The 21,453-nt window shown below is 34.2% G+C and overlaps 1 non-coding gene across 1 annotated transcript; it reads right to left on the reverse strand.

The window, feature by feature from the left end:
* Nucleotides 1–19,809: 19,809 nt before the first annotated feature.
* LOC139851105 (small nucleolar RNA R71) lies at nt 19,810–19,916 on the reverse strand. The gene has a single exon (XR_011760466.1). It is a non-coding gene; the product is annotated as a small nucleolar RNA R71 (small nucleolar RNA).
* Nucleotides 19,917–21,453: the final 1,537 nt, after the last annotated feature.

A 21,453-nucleotide genomic window follows, 5' to 3' on the forward strand; every position in this document is an offset into this window, starting at 1 on the left:
AGATAACATGATATTTTATATATATGTACTTATAATTCAATTTTATATGGTTCAGGATCACCCATAAACAATACGAGAAGATTAATCATAAGATCCCATGTTTGTACGCAACACGTCATTTGACAACACCGGTACTTTATGTACGCAACACGTCATTTGAAAACACCGATACCGTGGGTCAAGATTAATCTCGACCAATACATATACGATGGGGTTTTATTTATTTCGTTGGGGGTTTTATTTATTTCATTGCGGGTATATTAAACATCTACAAATGAACCATTAAAATTGAATTACTAACAACGAAATGCTAACTACGGACTAAGGAATTATTCAAAGTATTAAAAGTATAACAAGTATATATATGAGACGTTTGTTTAAAAAGAAAAGGTATTGATATATTATATATGGATAGGTTCGTGATATCAACCGGAAGACCAAGTCAAAAATATATATATCTTCAAGACGAACGTGAGTATATAGTCCCACTTTTAAACTCTAAATATTTCGGGATGAGAATACATGTATTTTATGTTTTACGTTATGGACACAAGTAACTGAAAAATATATTCTACGTTGAGTTGTACCACTGGCATACTTCCCTGTAGCTTGGTAACTAATATTTACAGCGGTATTGTAAACGCGAATCCTGTTGATAGATCTATCGGGCCTGACAACCCCAACCGGACTGGACGACCAGTATTCAACGGTTGCACAGTACTTCGTTTTGTGACTACACTTGGTACGGTGTAGTAAGATTTCATATTAAAGGGAATATGCGACGTGATTAAATGTTAAGTATGGTTACCAAGTGCTCAACCACTTAGAATATTTTTATTAAACTGTTTATATACGAAATCTTGTGGTCTATATATATATATTGCTGCCGGCACTAAACCTATATCTCACCAACTTTATGTTGACCTTTTAAAACATGTCTATTCTCAGGAGATTACTAAAGCTTCCGCTGCATAATGTTGAATTTGAGCAGGATCTTGCGTACGCATATTTGTGTCAAAAATAAAACTGCATACCCGAGGATCTGTGTTGTAAAATATGCTAGAAACCTTGTTGTTATCATTATATGTAAAGTTTGTAAGTCGAAGATTATCGCTAAACGATAATCATTTTTATGTTGTCCAAAGCTTGTAACAAAAATAAGAATCATGGTTTGTAATGTATAATATATGCAGTTTTTCTTTTAAAAATGTCGCATATAGAGGTCAATACCTCGCAATGAAATCATACGTTATTTAACACGTTCTTATGGTTAAGGACGGGTTATGACACCCTAATTGACGCGAATCATAAATATAGATCTATTGGGCCTAACAAACCCCATCCAAAGTATCGGATGCTTTAGTACTTCGATATTTATATCATATCCGAAGGGTGTCCCGGAATGATGGGGATATTCTTATATATGCATCTTGTTAATGTCGGTTACCAGGTGTTCACCATATGAATGATTTTTATCTCTATGTATGGGATGTGTATTGAAATATGAAATCTTGTGGTCTATTGTTACGATTTGATATATATATAGGTTAAACTTATAACTCACCAACATTTTTGTTGACGTTTAAAGCATGTTTATTCTCAGGTGAATACTAAGAGCTTCCGCTGCTGCATACTAAAATAAGGACAAGATTTGGAGTCCATGTTTGTATGATATTGTGTAAAAACTGCATTCAAGAAACTGATTTCGATGTAACATATTTGTATTGTAAACCATTATGTAATGGTCGTGTGTAAACAGGATATTTTAGATTATCATTATTTGATAATCTACGTAAAGCTTTTTAAACCTTTATTTATGAAATAAAGGTTATGGTTTGTTTTAAAAATGAATGCAGTCTTTGAAAAACGTCTCATATAGAAGTCAAAACCTCGCAACGAAATCACTTAATATGGAACGTTTTTAATCAATACGAACGGGACATTTCATTTGACAGAAAAATTCATGAAAAGTCTATTTATTTCACACTAAAATGAGTAGTTTTACACGCGATTTAATATCTGGGAAAGTAAAATTAAAGCTGTAAAAAAATATTCTTGTTGAAAGCATTGAATCAATTTGAGAAACCAGGGAAATAATTATACATATAATACATGAAATAATTCGTGAAACCATTCTGACGTCCATTTTGAAATGTCTCATTCTTATTGATTAAAAACGTTCCATATTAATTGATTTCATTGCGAGGTTTTGACCTCTATATGAGACGTTTTTCAAAGACTGCATTCATTTTAAAACAAACCATAACCTTTATTTCATCAATAAAGGTTTAAAAAGCTTTACGTAGATTATCAAATAATGATAATCTAAAATATTCAGTTTACACACGACCATTACATAATGGTTTACAATACAAATATGTTACAACGAAATAAGTTTCTTGAATGCAGTTTTTACACAATATCATACAAGCATGGACTCCAAATCTCGTTCTTATTTAAGTATGCGACAGCGGAAGCTCTTAATAATCACCTGAGAATAAACATGCTAAAAACGTCAACAAAAATGTTGGTGAGTTATAGGTTTAACCTATATATTATCAAATCATAATAATAGACCACAAGATTTCATATTTCAATACACATCCCATACATAGAGATAAAAATCATTCATATGGTGAACACTTGGTACCCGACATTAACAAGATGCATATTTAAGAATATCCCCATCATTCCGGGACACCCTTCGGGTATGATATAAATTTTGAAGTACTAAAGCATCCGGTACTTTGGATGGGGTTTGTTAGGCCCAATAGATCTATCTTTAGGATTCGCGTCAATTAGGGTGTCTGTTCCCTAATTCTTAGATTACCAGACTTAATAAAAAGGGGCATCTTCGATTTCAATAATTCAACCATAGAATGTAGTTTCACGTACTTGTGTCAATTTTGTAAATCATTTATAAAACCTGCATGTATTCTCATCTCAAAAATATTAGATTTTAAAAGTGGGACTATAACTCACTTTCACAGATTTTTTACTTCGTCGGGAAGTAAGAATTGGCCACTGGTCGATTCACGAACCTATAACAAATATGTACATATATATCAAAGTATGTTCAAAATATATTTACAACACTTTTAATACATTTTGATGTTTTAAGTTTATTAAGTCAGCTGTCCTCGTTAGTAACCTACAACTAGTTGTCCACAGTTAGATGTACAGAAATAAATCGATATATATTATCTTGAATCAATCCACGAACCAGTGTATACATATCTCAGTATTGATCACAACTCAAACTATATATATTTTGGAATCAACCTCAACCCTGTATAGCTAACTCCAACATTCACATATAGAGTGTCTATGGTTGTTCTGAAATATATATAGATGTGTTGACATGATAGGTTGAAACATTGTATACGTGTCTATGGTATCTCAAGATTACATAATATACAATACAAGTTGATTAAGTTATGGTTGGAATAGATTTGTTACCAATTTTCACGTAGCTAAAATGAGAAAAATTATCCAATCTTGTTTTACCCATAACTTCTTCATTTTAAATCCATTTTGAGTGAATCAAATTGCTATGGTTCATATTGAACTCTATTTTATGAATCTAAATAGAAAAAGTATAGGTTTATAGTCGGAAATATAAGTTACAAGTCGTTTTTGTAAAGGTAGTCATTTCAGTCGAAAGAACGACGTCTAGATGACCATTTTAGAAAACATACTTACACTTTGAGTTTAACCATGATTTTTGGATATAGTTTCACGTTCATAAGAAAAATCATTTTCCCAGTAGAACAACTTTTAAATCATAGTTTATCATAGTTTTTAATTAACTAACCCAAAACAGCCCGTGGTGTTACTACGACGGCGTAAATTCGGTTTTACAGTGTTTTTCGTGTTTCCAGGTTTTAAATCATTAAGTTAGCATATCATATAGATATAGAACATGTGTTTAGTTGATTTTAAAAGTCAAGTTAGAAGGATTAACTTTTGTTTGCGAACAAGTTTAGAATTAACTAAACTATGTTCTAGTGATTACAAGTTTAAACCTTCGAATAAGATAGCTTTATATGTATGAATCGAATGATGTTATGAACATCATTACTACCTTAAGTTCCTTGGATAAACCTACTGGAAAAGAGAAAAATGGATCTAGCTTCAACGGATCCTTGGATGGCTCGAAGTTCTTGAAGTAGAATCATGACAAGAAAACAAGTTCAAGTAAGATCATCACTTGAAATAAGATTGTTATAGTTATAGAAATTGAACCAAAGTTTGAATATGATTAGTACCTTGTATTAGAATGATAACCTACTGTAAGAAACAAAGATTTCTTGAGGTTGGATGATCACCTTACAAGATTGGAAGTGAGCTAGCAAACTTGAAAGTATTCTTGATTTTATGTAACTAGAACTTGTAGAATTTATGAAGAACACTTAGAACTTGAAGATAGAACTTGAGAGAGATCAATTAGATGAAGAAAATTGAAGAATAAAAGTGTTTGTAGGTGTTTTTGTTCGTTGGTGTATGGATTAGATATAAAGGATATGTAATTTTGTTTTCATGTAAATAAGTCATGAATGATTACTCATATTTTTGTAATTTTATGAGATATTTCATGCTAGTTGCCAAATGATGGTTCCCACATGTGTTAGGTGACTCACATGGGCTACTAAGAGCTGATCATTAGAGTGTATATACCAATAGTACATACATCTAAAAATTGTGTATTGTACGAGTACGAATACGGGTGCATACAAGTAGAATTGTTGATGAAACTGAACGAGGATGTAATTGTAAGCATTTTTGTTAAGTAGAAGTATTTTCATAAGTGTCTTGAAGTCTTTCAAAAGTGTATAAATACATATTAAAACACTACATGTATATACATTTTAACTGGGTCGTTAAGTCATCGTTAGTCGTTACATGTAAGTGTTGTTTTGAGACCTTTAGGTTAACAATCTTGTTAAATGTTGTAAACCCAAAGTTTATAATATCAAATGGGATTTTAAATTATTATATTATCATGATATTATGATATATTAATATATCTTAATATTATATATTCATTTAAATGTCGTTACAACGATAATCGTTACATATATGTCTCGTTTCGAAATCCTTAAGTTAGTAGTCTTGTTTTTACTTATGTAGTTTATTGTTAATACACTTAATGATATATTTACTTATCATAATATCATGTAAACTATATATATATATATATATCCATATATATGTCATCATATAGTTTTTACAAGTTTTAACGTTCGTGAATCACCGGTCAACTTGGGTGGTCAATTGTCTATATGAAACCTATTTCAATTAATCAAGTTTTAACAAGTTTGATTGCTTAACATGTTGGAAACATTTAATCATGTAAATATCAATCTCAATTAATATATATAAATATGGAAAAGTTCGGGTCACTACAGTACCTACATGTTAAATAAATTTCGTCCCAAAATTTTAAGCTGTTGAAGACGTTGACGAATCTTCTGGAAATAGATGCGGGTATTTCTTCTTCATCTGATCTTCACACTCCCAGGTGAACTCGAGTCCTCTACGAGCATTCCATCGAACCTTAACAATTGGTATCTTGTTTTGCTTAATTCTTTTAACCTCACAATCCATTATTTCGACGGGTTCTTCGATGAATTGAAGTTTTTCATTGATTTGGATTTCATCTAACGGAATAGTGAGATCTTCTTTAGCAAAACATTTCCTCAAATTCGAGACGTGGAAAGTGTTATGTACAGCCACGAGTTGTTGAGGTAACTCAAGTCGGTAAGCTACTGGTCCGACACGATCAATAATCTTGAATGGTCCAATATACATTGGATTTAATTTCCCTCGTTTACCAAATCGAACAACGCCTTTCCAAGGTGCAACTTTAAGCATGACCATCTCTCCAATTTCAAATTCTATATCTTTTCTTTTAATGTCAGCGTAGCTCTTTTGTCGACTTTGGGCGGTTTTCAACCGTTGTTGAATTTGGATGATCTTCTCGGTAGTTTCTTGTATTATCTCCGGACCCGTAATCTGTCTATCCCCCACTTCACTCCAACAAATCGGAGACCTGCACTTTCTACCATAAAGTGCTTCAAACGGCGCCATCTCAATGCTTGAATGGTAGCTGTTGTTGTAGGAAAATTCTGCTAACGGTAGATGTCGATCCCAACTCTTTTCGAAATCAATAACACATGCTCGAAGCATGTCTTCAAGCGTTTGTATCATCCTTTCGCTCTGCCCATCAGTTTGTGGATGATAGGTAGTACTCATGTCTAGACGAGTTCCTAATGCTTGCTGTAATGTCTGCCAGAATCTTAAAATAAATCTGCCATCCCTATCAGAGATAATAGAGATTGGTATTCCATGTCTGGAGACGACTTCCTTCAAATACAGTCATGCTAACTTCTCCATATTGTCATCTTCTCTTATTGGCAGGAAGTGTGCTGATTTGGTGAGATGATCAACTATTACCCAAATAGTATCAAAACCACTTGCAGTCCTTGGCAATTTAGTGATGAAATCCATGGTAATGTTTTCCCATTTCCATTCCGGGATTTCGGGTTGTTGAAGTAGACCTGATGGTTTCTGATGCTCCGCTTTGACCTTAGAACACGTCAAACATTCCCCTACGTATTTAGCAACATCGGCTTTCATACCTGGCCACCAAAAATGTTTCTTGAGATCCTTGTACATCTTCCCCGTTCCAGGATGTATTGAGTATCTGGTTTTATGAGCTTCTCTAAGTACCATTTCTCTCATATCTCCAAATTTTGGTACCCAAATCCTTTCAGCCCTATACCGGGTTCCATCTTCCCGAATATTAAGATGCTTCTCCGATCCTTTGGGTATTTCATTCTTTAAATTTCCCTCTTTTAAAACTCCTTGTTGTGCCTCCTTTATTTGAGTAGTAAGGTTATTGTGAATCATTATATTCATAGATTTTACTCGAATGGGTTCTCTGTCCTTTCTACTCAAGGCTTCGGCTACCACATTTGCCTTCCCCGGGTGGTAACGAATCTCAAAGTCGTAATAATTCAACAATTCAATCCACCTACGCTGCCTCATGTGCAGTTGTTTCTGATTAAATATGTGTTGAAGACTTTTGTGGTCGGTATATATAATACTTTTGACCCCATATAAGTAGTGCCTCCAAGTCTTTAATGCAAAAACAACCGCCTAATTCAAAATCATGCGTCGTATAATTTGGCTCGTGAATCTTCAATTGTCTAGACGCATAAGCAATTACCTTCGTTCGTTGCATTAATACACAACCCAGACCTTGCTTTGAGGCGTCACAATATATCACAAAATCATCATTCCCTTCAGGCAATGACAATATAGGTGCCATAGTTAGCTTTTTCTTCAATAACTGAAACGCCTTCTCTTGTTCATCCTTCCATTCAAATTTCTTCCCTTTATGAATTAATGCAGTCAAGGGTTTTGCTATTTTGGAGAAATCTTGGATGAATCTTCTGTAGTAACCAGCCAATCCTAAAAATTGACGTATATGCTTTGGAGTTTTTGGGGTTTCCCACTTTTCAACGGTTTCGATCTTTGCCGGGTCCACCTGGATACCTTCTTTGTTCACTATGTGACCGAGGAATTGAACTTCTTCCAACCAAAATGCACACTTTGAAAACTTAGCGTACAGTTTTTCTTTCCTCAATACTTCTAGCACTTTTCTCAAATGTTCTTCGTGCTCTTGATCATTCTTTGAGTAAATAAGTATGTCATCGATGAAAACAATGACAAACTTGTCAAGATATGGCCCACACACTCGGTTCGTAAGGTCCTTGAACACAGCTGGTGCATTAGTCAATCCAAACGGCATAACCATAAACTCGTAATGACCATAACGCGTCCTAAAAGCAGTTTTTGGAATATCATCCTCCTTTACTCGCATTTGATGATATCCAGAACGTAAATCGATCTTCGAATAAACCGAAGAGCCTTGTAGTTGATCAAATAAGTCGTCAATTCTCGGCTGTGGATAACGGTTTTTGATGGTAAGTTTGTTCAACTCTCTGTAGTCAATACACAACCTAAATGTACCATCTTTCTTCTTGACAAACAAAACAGGAGCTCTCCATGGTGATGTGCTTGGTCGAATGAAACCACGTTCTAATAGTTCTTATAATTAGCTTTGCAGTTCTTTCATCTAGCTGGGTGCGAGTCTGTAAGGAGCACGAGCTATTGGTGCAGCTCCTGGTATAAGATCTATTTGAAATTCAACGGATCGATGTGGGGGTAATCCCGGTAATTCTTTCGGAAATACATCGGGAAATTCTTTTGCAACGGGAACATTATTGATACTCTTTTCTTCAGTTTGTACTTTCTCGACGTGTGCTAGAACAGCATAGCAACCTTTTCTTATTAGTTTTTGTGCCTTCAAATTACTAATAAGATGTAGCTTCGTGTTGCCCTTTTCTCCGTACACCATTAAGGGTTTTCCTTTTTCTCGTATAATGCGAATTGCATTTTTGTAACAAACGATCTCTACTTTCACTTCTTTCAACCAGTCCATACCGATTATCACATCAAAACTCCCTAACTCTACTGGTATCATATCAATCTTAAATGTTTCGCTAACCAGTTTAATTTCTCGATTCCGACATATATTATCTGCTGAAATTAATTTACCATTTGCTAATTCGAGTAAAAATTTACTATCTAAAGGCGTCAATGGAAAACTTAATTTAGCACAAAAATCTCTACTCATATAGCTTCTATCCGCACCCGAATTAAATAAAACGTAAGCAGATTTATTGTCAATAAGAAACGTACCCGTAACAAGCTCCGGGTCTTCCTGTGCCTCTACCGCATTAATATTGAAAACTCTTCCGCGGCCTTGTCCATTCGTGTTCTCCTGGTTCGGGCAATTTCTAATAATGTGCCCGATTTTCCACATTTATAACAAACTACATTGGCATAACTTGCTCCGACACTACTTGCTCCGCCATTACTCGTTCCGAAACCATTTGTTCCTTTCGTTCTATTAACCCCTGGTCCATAGACCTCACACTTCGCCGCGCTATGACCATTTCTTTTACACTTGTTGCAAAATTTGGTGCAGAACCCCGAGTGATACTTTTCACACCTTTGGCATAGCTGCTTCTGATTGTTGTTGTTGTTGCGGTTATTAATGTTGTTGGGATGATTGTTGTAGTTGCTGTTGTTGTTGTTGTTGTTGTTATTGTTGTTGTTGGGCCGTTTGTTGTAGTTGCGATTGATGTTGCGATTGTTGGGATAATTGTTGCGATTATTGTTGTAATTGCTGTTGTTGTTGTATTGGTGATTCTTATCACCGTTTTCCTCCCACTTTCTTTTGACTTGCTTCACATTGGCCTCTTCAGTAGTCTGTTCTTTAATTCTTTCTTTAATCTGGTTCACTAGTTTGTGAGCCATTCTACATGCCTGTTGTATGGAGGCGGGCTCATGTGAACTTATATCTTCTTGGATTCTTTCCGGTAATCCTTTCACAAACACATCGATCTTCTCTTCCTCATCTTCGAATGCTCCTGGACACAATAGGCACAATTCTGTGAATCGTCTTTCGTACATGGTAATATCAAATCCTTGGGTTCGTAACCCTTTAAGTTCTGTCTTGAGCTTATTAACCTCGGTTCTGGGACGGTACTTCTCGTTCATCAAGTGCTTGAATGCTGACCACTGTAGTGCGTACGCATCGCCTTGTCCCACTTGCTCTAGATAGGTATTCCACCATGTTAATGCAGAACCTGTGAAGGTATGCGTAGCGTACTTCACTTTGTCCTCTTCAGTACACTTACTTATGACAAACACCGATTCGACCTTCTCAGTCCACCGTTTCAATCCGATTGGACCTTTGGTTCCATCAAATTCCAAAGGTTTGCAGGCAGTGAATTCTTTGTAGGTGCATCCTACACGATTTCCTGTACTGCTAGATCCAAGGTTATTGTTGGTATGTAGCGCAGCCTGTACTGCGGCTATGTTTGAAGCTAAAAAGGTACGGAATTCCTCTTCATTCATATTCACGGTGTGTCGAGTAGTCGGTGTCATTTCCTTCAAAATAGTCAAATGGAACAAGTTAATCATACAGAATATTAAGAGTAGTTAACAGTATTTCGTAGCATAACATGAACTCATTTATAAAAGCTTTTTCTTCATATTAGCGTTTTATAAGTTTAAATTCGGGTAGTACCTACCCGTTAAGTTCATACTTAGTAGCTAATATACAATTCAACTACCACAATTCTATATGAAAAACTGATTATAATAATATTTCGCGTTCAAACTTTTACACAATATTTTTCAAACTTACAATACCGCTTATTTTACATATAGCATGAAATATAGCACACAATAAATTTGATACAAGATGGTTGTGAAGATAATTCTAGCTAGTACACAAGTCGTTCAGCAAAGGAAATAAAGACACGTAATTCATACGTCCAGAAACAAGTCATGCATTCTGGTTTTACTAGGACTACTTCCCATCCTTGGTCTTGTGGAACATAACCGTTATGGCCATTGATAAGACAGCGTGTTGTAACGTCGTCAAAGGGATGAGGGTTACGTAATGTCCAACAGTCCCGTAACAATCTAAAAACCTCATTTCTTACCCCAATTACCGACTCCGTCACTTGTGGGAACGTTTTGTTTAATAGTTGTAGCCCGATGTTCTTGTTCTCACTTTGGTGAGAAGTGAACATTACTAATCCGTAAGCATAACATGCTTCTTTATGTCGCATGTTAGCCGCTTTTTCTAAATCACGAAGTCCAACATTCGGATATATTGAGTCAAAATAATTTCTTAACCCATTGCGTAAAATAGCATTTGGGTTCCCCGCAATATATGCGTCAAAGTAAACACATCGTAACTTATGGATTTCCCAATGTGATATCCCCCATCTTTAGAACGAAAGCCTTTTATAAACCAAGGCATTCTTGGAACGTTCTTCGAATGTCTTACAAACTGATCTCGCCTTAAATAGTTGTGCCGAAGAATTCTGACCGACTCTAGACAAGATTTCATCAATCATGTCTCCGGGTAGGTCTCTTAAAATATTGGGTTGTCTATCCATTTTGTGTTTTTATACTGTAAAATAGACAAGAGTTAGATTCATAAAAAAAATACTTATTAATACAAGCAATTTTTACATATATCATAAAGCATAAGCACACTATATTACATATATTACACCACACGAATACAACTATCTTATTCCGACTCGCTCGTTTCTTCTCCTTCGGTTTTGGTTCGTTTTGCCAAGTTTCTAGGGATATATGATGTTCCCCTAATACGAGCCATCATTTTCCACATTGGTTTAGAAAAACTTGGTGGTTTAGAGGTTACCGGGTCATTGTTACAACTTAAGGACTTCGGGGGTTGACGATACATATAAAGTTCATCGGGGTTGGAATTAGATTTATCTATTTTTATGCCCTTTCCCTTATTATTTTCTTTTGCCTTTTTAAATTCAGTTGGGGTAATTTCTATAACATCATCGAAATTCTCGTCGGAATCCGATTCATCGGAGAATTGGTAATCCTCCCAATATTTTGCTTCCTTGGCGGAAACACCATTGACCATAATTAACCTTGGTCGGTTGGTTGAGGATTTTCTTTTATTTAAACGTTTTATTATTTCCCTCACCGGTTCTATTTCTTCATCCGGTTCCGATTCTTCTTCCGGTTCCGATTCTTCTTCCGGTTCCGACTCTTCTTCCGGTTCCTCTTCGGGAACTTGTGAATCAGTCCATGAATCATTCCAATTTACATTTGACTCTTCATTATTATTAGATGAGTCAATGGGACTTGTTCTAGAGGTAGACATCTATCACATAATATCAAACGCGTTAAGAGATTAATATATCACATAATATTCACATGTTAAAAATATATAGTTTCCAACAAAATTTGTTAAGCAATCATTTTTCAAGTAAACACGGTCGAAGTCCAGACTCACTAATGCATCCTAACAAACTCGATAAGACACACTAATGCAAAATTCTGGTTCTCTAAGACCAACGCTCGGATACCAACTGAAATGTCCCATTCTTGTTGATTAAAAACATTCCATATTAATTGATTTCGTTGCGAGGTTTTGACCTCTATATGAGACGTTTTTCAAAGACTGCATTCATTTTAAAACAAACCATAACCTTTATTTCATCAATAAAGATTTAAAAAGCTTTACGTAGATTATCAAATAATGATAATCTAAAATATCCTGTTTACACACGACCATTACATAATGGTTTACAATACAAATATGTTACAACGAAATAAGTTTCTTGAATGCAGTTTTTACACAATATCATACAAGCATGGACTCCAAATCTCGTCCTTATTTAAGTATGCGACAGCGGAAGCTCTTAATAATCACCTGAGAATAAACATGCTTAAAACGTCAACAAAAATGTTGGTGAGTTATAGGTTTAACCTATATATTATCAAATCATAATAATAGACCACAAGATTTCATATTTCAATACACATCCCATACATAGAGATAAAAATCATTCATATGGTGAACACCTGGTAACCGACATTGTTGTTGTTGTATTGGTGATTCTTATCACCGTTTTCCTCCCACTTTCTTTTGACTTGCTTCACATTGGCCTCTTCAGCAGTCTATTCTTTAATTCTTTCTTCAATCTGGTTCACTAGTTGTGAGCCATTCTACATGCCTGTTGTATGGAGGCGGGCTCGTGTGAACTTATATCTTCTTAGATTCTTTCCGGTAATCCTTTCACAAACGCGTCGATCTTCTCTTCCTCATCTTCGAATGCTCCCGGACATAATAGGCACAATTCTGTGAATCGTCTTTCGTACGTGGTAATATCAAATCCTTGGGTTCGTAACCCTCTAAGTTCTGTCTTGAGCTTATTGACCTCGGTTCTGGGACGGTACTTCTCGTTCATCAAGTGCTTGAATGCTGACCACGGTAGTGCGTACGCATCATCTTGTCCCACTTGCTCTAGATAGGTATTCAACCATGTTAACGCAGAACCTGTGAAGGTATGCGTAGCGTACTTCACTTTGTCCTCTTCAGTACACTTACTTATGGCAAACACCGATTCGACCTTCTCGGTCCACCGTTTCAATCCGATCGGTCCTTCGGTTCCATCAAATTCCAAAGGTTTGCAGGCAGTAAATTCTTTGTAGGTGCATCCTACACGATTTCCTGTACTGCCAGATCCAAGGTTATTGTTGGTATGTAGCGCAGCCTGTACTGCGGCTATGTTTGAAGCTAGAAAAGTACGGAATTCCTCTTCATTCATATTCACGGTGTGTCGAGTAGTCGGTGCTATTTCCTTCAAAATAGTCAAATGGAACAAGTTAATCATACAGAATATTAAGAGTAGTTAATAGTATTTCGTAGCATAATATGAACTCATTTATAAAAGCTTTTTCTTCATATTAGCGTTTTATAAGTTTAAATTCGGGTAGTACCTACCCGTTAAGTTCATACTTAATAGCTAATATACAATTCAACTACTACAATTCTATATGAAAAACTGATTGTAATAATATTTCGCGTTCAAACTTTTATACAATATTTTACAAACTTACAATACCGCTTATTTTACATAAAGCATGAAATATAGCACACAATAACTTTGATACAAGATAGTTGTGAAGATAATTCTAGCTAGTACACAAGTCGTTCAGCAAAGGCAATAAAGACACGTAATTCATACGTCCAGAAACAAGTCATGCATTCAGGTTTTACTAGGACTACTTCCCATCCTTGGTCTTGTGGAACATAACCGTTATGGCCGTTGATAAGACAGCATGTTGTAACGTCGTCAAAGGGACGAGGGTTACGTAATGACCAACAGTCTCATAATAACCTAAAAACCTCATTTCTTACCCCAATTACCGACTCCGTCACTTGTGGGAACGTTTTGTTTAATAGTTGTAGCCCGATGTTCTTGTTCTCACTTTGGTGAGAAGCGAACATTACTAACCCGTAAGCATAACATGCTTCTTTATGTTGCATGTTAGCCGCTTTTTCTAAATCATGAAGTCCTATATTCGGATATACTGAGTCAAAATAATTTCTTAACCCGTTGCGTAAAATAGCATTTGGGTTCCCCGCAATATATGCGTCAAAGTAAACACATCGTAACTTATGGATTTCCCAATGTGATATCCCCCATCTTTCGAATGAAAGCCTTTTATAAACCAAGGCATTCTTGGAATGTTCTTCGAATGTCTTACAAACTGATCTCGCCTTAAATAGTTGTGGAGAGGAATTCTGACCGACTCTAGACAAGATTTCATCAATCATGTCTCCGGGTAGGTCTCTTAAAATATTGGGTTGTCTATCCATTTTGTGTTTTTATACTGTAAAATAGACAAAAGTTAGATTCATAAAAAAAATACTTATTAATACAAGCAATTTTTACATATATCATAAAGCATAAGCACACTATATTACATATATTACACCACACGGATACAACTATCTTATTCCGACTCGCTCGTTTCTTCTTGTTCGGTTTTGGTTCGTTTTGCCAAGTTTCTAGGGATATATGATGTTCCCCTAATACGAGCCGTCGTTGTCCACATTGGTTTAGAAAAACCTGGTGGTTTAGAGGTTCCCAGGTCATTGTTACAACTTAAGGACTTCGGGGGTTGACGATACATATAAAGTTCATCGGGGTTGGAATTAGATTTCTCTATTTTTATGCCCTTTCCCTTATTATTTTCTTTTGCCTTTTTAAATTCAGTTGGGGTAATTTCTATAACATCATCGGAATTCTCGTCGGAATCCGATTCATCGGAGAATTGGTAATCCTCCTAATATTTTGCTTCCTTGGCGGAAACACCATTGACCATAATTAACTTTGGTCGGTTGGTTGAGGATTCTCTTTTACTTAACCGTTTTATTATTTCCCCCACCGGTTCTATTTCTTCTTCCGGTTCCGATTCTTCTTCCGGTTCCGATTCTTCTTCCGGTTCCAACTCTTCTTCCGGTTCCTCTTCGGGAACTTGTGAATCAGTCCACGAATCATTCCAATTTACATTTGACTCTTCATTATTATTAGGTGAGTCAATGGGACTTGTTCTAGAGGTAGACATCTATCATATAATATCAAACACGTTAAGAGATTAATATATCACATAATATTCATATGTTAAAAATATATAGTTTCCAACAAAAACGTTAAGCAATCATTTTTAAAGAAAACACGGTCGAAGTCCAGACTCACTAATACATCCTAACAAACTCGATAAGACACACTAATGCAAATTTTCTGGTTCTCTAAGACCAACGCTTTGATATCAACTGAAATGTCCCGTTCTTATTGATTAAAAACGTTCCATATTAATTGATTTCGTTGCGAGGTTTTGACCTCTATATGAGACGTTTTTCAAAGACTGCATTCATTTTTAAAACAAACCATAACCTTTATTTCATAAATAAAGGTTTAAAAAGCTTTATGTAGATTATCAAATAATGATAATCTAAAATATCCTGTTTACACACGACCATTACATAATGGTTTACAATACAAATATGTTACATCGAAATCAGTTTCTTGAATGCAGTTTTTACACAATATCATACAAACATGGACTCCAAATCTTGTCCTTATTTTAGTATGCATGATAATGCTAAAAATGAACATATATTTCATAGCATTATTCCTCAAGAAAGACAAGCTTTTAGTTGCAATTGTTCTATTTAAAAGTGATATTCGTTTAAATAATAAAAGGTGAAGACAAAAGACAGATTCGACGAATTGAAGACGCAAACGACCAAAAAGCTCAAAAGTACAAAATACAATCAAAGAGGTTCCAATTATTGATAAAAAACGTCTCGAAATTACAAGAGTACAAGATTCAAAACGCAAAGTACAAGATATTAAATTGTACGCAAGGACGTTCGAAAATCCGGAACTGGGACCAGAGTCAACTCTCAACGCTCGACGCAACGGACTAAAAATTACAAGTCAACTATGCACATAAATATAATATAATATTTAAATAATTCTTATAATTATTTATATATTATAATAAATAATAAAAATCCGTCGGCAAGAAAGACTCCAAAGTTTGTGAGCTGTAATTTCAAACTCCGCGACTCGCGGAGTTTGAAGGCAAAAATTGCCGCGAGTCGCGGAGTATACCTGAACCCAATTCCCTATAAAGCCAACCGATTTCTGATCATTTTTACACATTCATATATCCACCTCTCTATCTATATCGTATATATTTATATTTATATTTTAATTTTAATTTTAATTTTAATTTTAATTTTAATCCTAATAATAAGGGTATGTTAGCGAATATTGTAAGGGTGTAAGTCGAAATTCTGTCCGTGTAACGCTACGCTATTTTTAATCATTGTAAGTTATGTTCAACCTTTTTACATTAATGTCTCGTAGCTAAGTTATTATTATGCTTATTTAATCCGAAGTAATCATGATGTTGGGCTAATTACTAAAATTGGGTAATTGGGCTTTGTACCATAATTTGGGTTTGGACAAAAGAACGACACTTGTGGAAATTAGACTATGGGCTATTAATGGGCTTTATATTTGTTTAACTAAATGATAGTTTGTTAATGTTAATATAAAGATTTACAATTGGGCGTCCCTATAAATTACCATATACACTCAATCGGACACGATGGGCAGGGTATTTATATGTACGAATAATCGTTCATTTAACCGGACACGGGAATGGATTAATAGCCACTAGAATAATTAAAACAGGGGTGAAATTATGTACAAGGACACTTGGTATAATTGATAACAAAATATTAAAACCTTGGGTTACACTCAGTCGACATCCTGGTGTAATTATTAAACAAAGTATTAAAATCTTGTTACAGTTTAAGTCCCCAATTAGTTGGAATATTTAACTTCGGGTATAAGGATAATTTGACGAGGATACTCGCACTTTATATTTATGACTGATGGACTGTTATGGACAAAAACCAGACGGACATATTAAATAATCCAGGACAAAGGGCAATTAACCCATGGGCATAAAACTAAAATCAACACGTCAAATATCATGATTACGGAAGTTTAAATAAGCATAATTCTTTTATTTCATATTTAATTTCCTTTATTTTATATTTAATTGCACTTCTAATTATCGCATTTTTATTGTTATTGTATTTAATTACACTTTTAATTATCGTACTTTTTAATTATCGCAAGTTTATTTTATCGCACTTTTATTATTCGCAATTTCATTATCGTTATTTACTTTACGCTTTAATTTAAGTCTTGTATTTATTTTTAATATTTTACATTTGGTTTTAACTGCGACTAAAGTTTTAAAATCGACAAACCGGTCATTAAACGGTAAAAACCCCCCTTTATAATAATAATATTACTTATATATATATATTTGTATTTTTATAAAAGTAAACTAATATAGCGTTAAGCTTTGTTTAAAGATTTTCCCTGTGGAATGAACCGGACTTACTAAAAACTACACTACTGTACGATTAGGTACACTGCCTATAAGTGTTGTAGCAAGGTTTAAGTATATCCATTCTCTAAATAAATAAATATCTTGTGTAAAATTGTATCGTATTTAATAGTATTTCCTGCTAAAATTAATAGCTATTTTATATACACCTTGCACGACATCAAGTTATTTTTGGCGCCGCTGCCGGGGAATCGCTTAAAAGCCGGAAGCGCAACGCTAATATAAAAAAAAAAAAATTTTAGTTTACTTTTAATAAAATTCGCTTTTGTAAAAATACGTTTTAAATATTCGAAAATATAAAAAGAAAAATAAAAATATAAGTATTTTTAAGATTTTATTAAATATCTAAGTTTTATAAAGTTTCTTTATTTTTATATAAGTTTTATTTAAGTATTTTGTTTTCATTTAAAACATAAAAAGAAAAAAAATTTAATATATATAAATCTATTTTTAAGATATTTTTAAAATTATAAAGTAGTTCTATTTTTATTTAAGTTTTTAAATATAAGTTTTTATTATACAAATATTTTGATATAAAACAGAAAATATAAAAACAGAAAATAAAAAATAAAAAAATCGCGTCGAATTTTATTTAACCTGTCATCTGAAAATTTGAACCCCGCGACTCGCGGAGTTTTCTGCTTCGGGCAACGCAACTCGCGGAGCCGTCTGACAAGAACCTGGTCCAGCAATTAATTCGATTTAGGTTTTAATTATTTATTATTATTATTATTAAACCTAATTAGGTTTTATATATAATATTATTTAGTTTAAGTTTTTAATTAATTTATAATATTAAATTTAATTAGTTTTATTTATATATTTAAATAATAGTTTTATTAAATAAATAATATAAAAATAATATTTTTATAAAAATTGTACTTTTTACAACTTTTTGTATATTTTTATATTTTGTCCCTTTTTAATTGTTTTAGCGTAATATTTGTATTTTTAGCTCATAGTTAGTTTTAAACTTAGTTTTTGCCATAGTTATTTTTACTTCTAGATTTTTAGGCTTTGCCGTAGAATTCCTTAAGTGCTTTTTCTTTAGACTAAGATTTAGGTACTTTAGAATTTTGCGACGCCTTTTTAAGTTTTAGTTTCTTTTTAAGTTATTTCCATTTGGGATTTAGTTTTTCCTGTAAGCTTTAATATTTTTAGACGACTTTTACCTATGTATCAATTATCATTCCAATTAGTAATCTCAATTTGCGATTATAATTTTAAGTTAGTTGTAGTAATAAGGTTAGGTTTTTCAAGTGTTTTTAAGTTTTATAAGTTTCTTTTATTTTTCCGTCGCCTTTTATCTTTCTTTCTTATTTTTCTTTTTCGATCTTTTTCCGACGAACTCTTTTTCTTTCTTATTTCTCGCTATTCTAGTTTTAGGACATAGATTTTTATTCTACTTCTTATCTAAATTTCTTAAAATTACGAAAATTCATTTTAAGTGGTTAAATTAATAGACATCAAAATTTTCTGGTTCGTAGTAATAGTTGGATTTGTACGTGGACCGGATTATTGGAGCCAAACAGTCCTCAATTATATTGAGACCAAACGAATCCTGCCCCTCTGCTGCATCTTTTGGCTATTCGAAACGTGGGCAAAATCAGAAAAGTCTATTGATTGGATAACTTATTATAATTTTTATTTCTTTTTAAAAACTAATAGGATATTCAGTGAATGCACCGAGCAAGACGTTCACCACCTTTTGTACGTTCACCACCTGTAACTAGATCAAGACATTTAGCAAATATTACTGCCGCTGATTTTTCTTTAGAATCGTCATCCAGTCGACCAAGTACTCCAGTTCAATTTTCCGATAATCCATTTTTTGAACCCGACCTCACAATTGAGAATCCGTAGAATATTCAGGAACGATTCGTAGATCCTGAACCATTAAACTTTCCTCCGGAACCACCAATCATTCAAACAGAGATTGTTGAGGAACGAACCATTAAATCAGAATCCTCTAGTGATTCCGATTCAACAAATTCAATTATGGAGAATCTGGAACCTTTAAGTATGGAAGACCGAATGAGAGCTAAACGCACTGGCCAAGGTCACGCAATTACTCATCCAGACATTAATGCGCCAGATTATGAAATCAAAGGACAAATTCTACACATGGTGACTAATCTATGCCAATTTAGTGGTGCGCCGAAGGAAGATCCAAATGAACATCTACGTACCTTTAATAGGATCTGCACACTATTTAAAATCCGAGAAGTTGAGGATGAACAGATATATCTCATGTTATTTCCCTGGACTTTAAAGGGAGAAGCCAAAGATTGGTTGGAGTCGTTACCTGAAGGGGCGATTGATACATGGGACGTTTTAGTTAAAAATTTTCTTAAACAATTCTTTCCTGCATCTAAAGCCGTAAGACTTCAAGGAGAAATTGTTACGTTTACACAGAAGCCAAATGAAACTCTATATGAGGCGTGGAAAAGATTTGGAAAGTTATTAAGAGGATGTCCGCAACATGGTTTAGACACCTGTCAAATAGTACAAATATTCTACCAAGGATGCGACATCACTACAAGGAAAGACATAGATATAGCAGCTGGTGGTTCTATTATGAAGAAAACCGAAACTGATGCTTACAAAATTATTGATAACACTGCTTCCCACTCACACGAATGGCACCAAGAAAAAGATATCGTTAGATCATCTAAAGCAGCTAGAGCCGATTCTAGCCATGACTTAGATTCCATTTCCGCAAAGATAGATGCTGTGGAGAGACGAATGGAAAAGATGACTAAAGATATTCACTCAATACGAATTAGTTGTGAGCAGTGTGGAGGACCACATTTGACAAAAGATTGTCTCAGTATTGAATTAACAATGGAACAAAGAGAGAATATTTCATACATAAACCAAAGGCCTGGAAATAATTATCAGAATAATTATCAACCGCCAAGACCGATTTACAATCAAAACTAGAATTATAACCGAAATATTCCATACAACAACCAACAAGGTCCTAGCAATCAACAAGTATCCAATAATAATTACAATCAGCAAAGACCTAATTTTCAAAACAAACTACCACAACAAACCGATGATAAAAATCCGAATTTAGAAGATATGATGACGAAGCTAGTTGAAACTCAAACGCAGTTTTTCACATCTCAGAAACAAACTAATGAACAAAATACTCAAGCATTTAGAAATCAACAAGCTTCTATTCAAAATCTGGAACAAGAAGTAAGTAACCTAGCAAGGTTAATAGGTGAAAGAAAACCGGGAAGTCTACCTAGTGATACAAATGCTAACCCTCGGAATGAAACAGCTAAAGCCATTACCACAAGAAGTGGCACAACACTTAAACCACCTGAAATACCTGTAACTTCTGATGAAGCTATTCCTACTCCACAAGAACCACAACCTGATCAAGATAAGGAAAAAGAGCCGGTAGTTGAAAAGGTTAATGAAGATAACACAGTTAAGGCTAAACCTTATGTTAAACCATACCAACCACCACTTCCTTACCCGAGTAAAATGAAGAAAGAGAAACTTGAAGCCGAGCAATCCAAATTCTTGGATATGTTTAAACAGATAAATGTAAATCTTCCTTTCATTGATGTGATTTCAGGAATGCCTAGATATGCTAAATTCTTGAAAGATCTAATCTCAAATAGAAAGAAAATGGAAGAACTCTCTGCTGTTACCATGAATGCTAATTGTTCAGCAGTGCTGTTGAATAAGATACCGGAAAAACTATCTGATCCAGGAAGTTTCACAATTCCATGTTTTCTGGGTAGTCTTAGTTCAATAGAAGCATTGGCAGACTTAGGTGCTAGTATAAATCTAATGCCATATTCACTATACGCTAAACTAGACCTTGGAGAATTGAAACCAACCAGAATAAGCATAAAACTAGCCGATAGATCAATAAAATATCCTAGAGGGATAATGGAAAACATGCTAGTTAAAGTTGGTACTTTAGTATTTCCAGTAGATTTTGTTGTTCTTGACATGGAAGAAGATTCTCAAGTTCCTCTCATATTAGGAAGACCATTCTTA

The sequence above is a fragment of the Rutidosis leptorrhynchoides genome, chromosome 5, assembly GCF_046630445.1.
Source record: "Rutidosis leptorrhynchoides isolate AG116_Rl617_1_P2 chromosome 5, CSIRO_AGI_Rlap_v1, whole genome shotgun sequence".
NCBI lineage: Eukaryota > Viridiplantae > Streptophyta > Magnoliopsida > Asterales > Asteraceae > Rutidosis > Rutidosis leptorrhynchoides.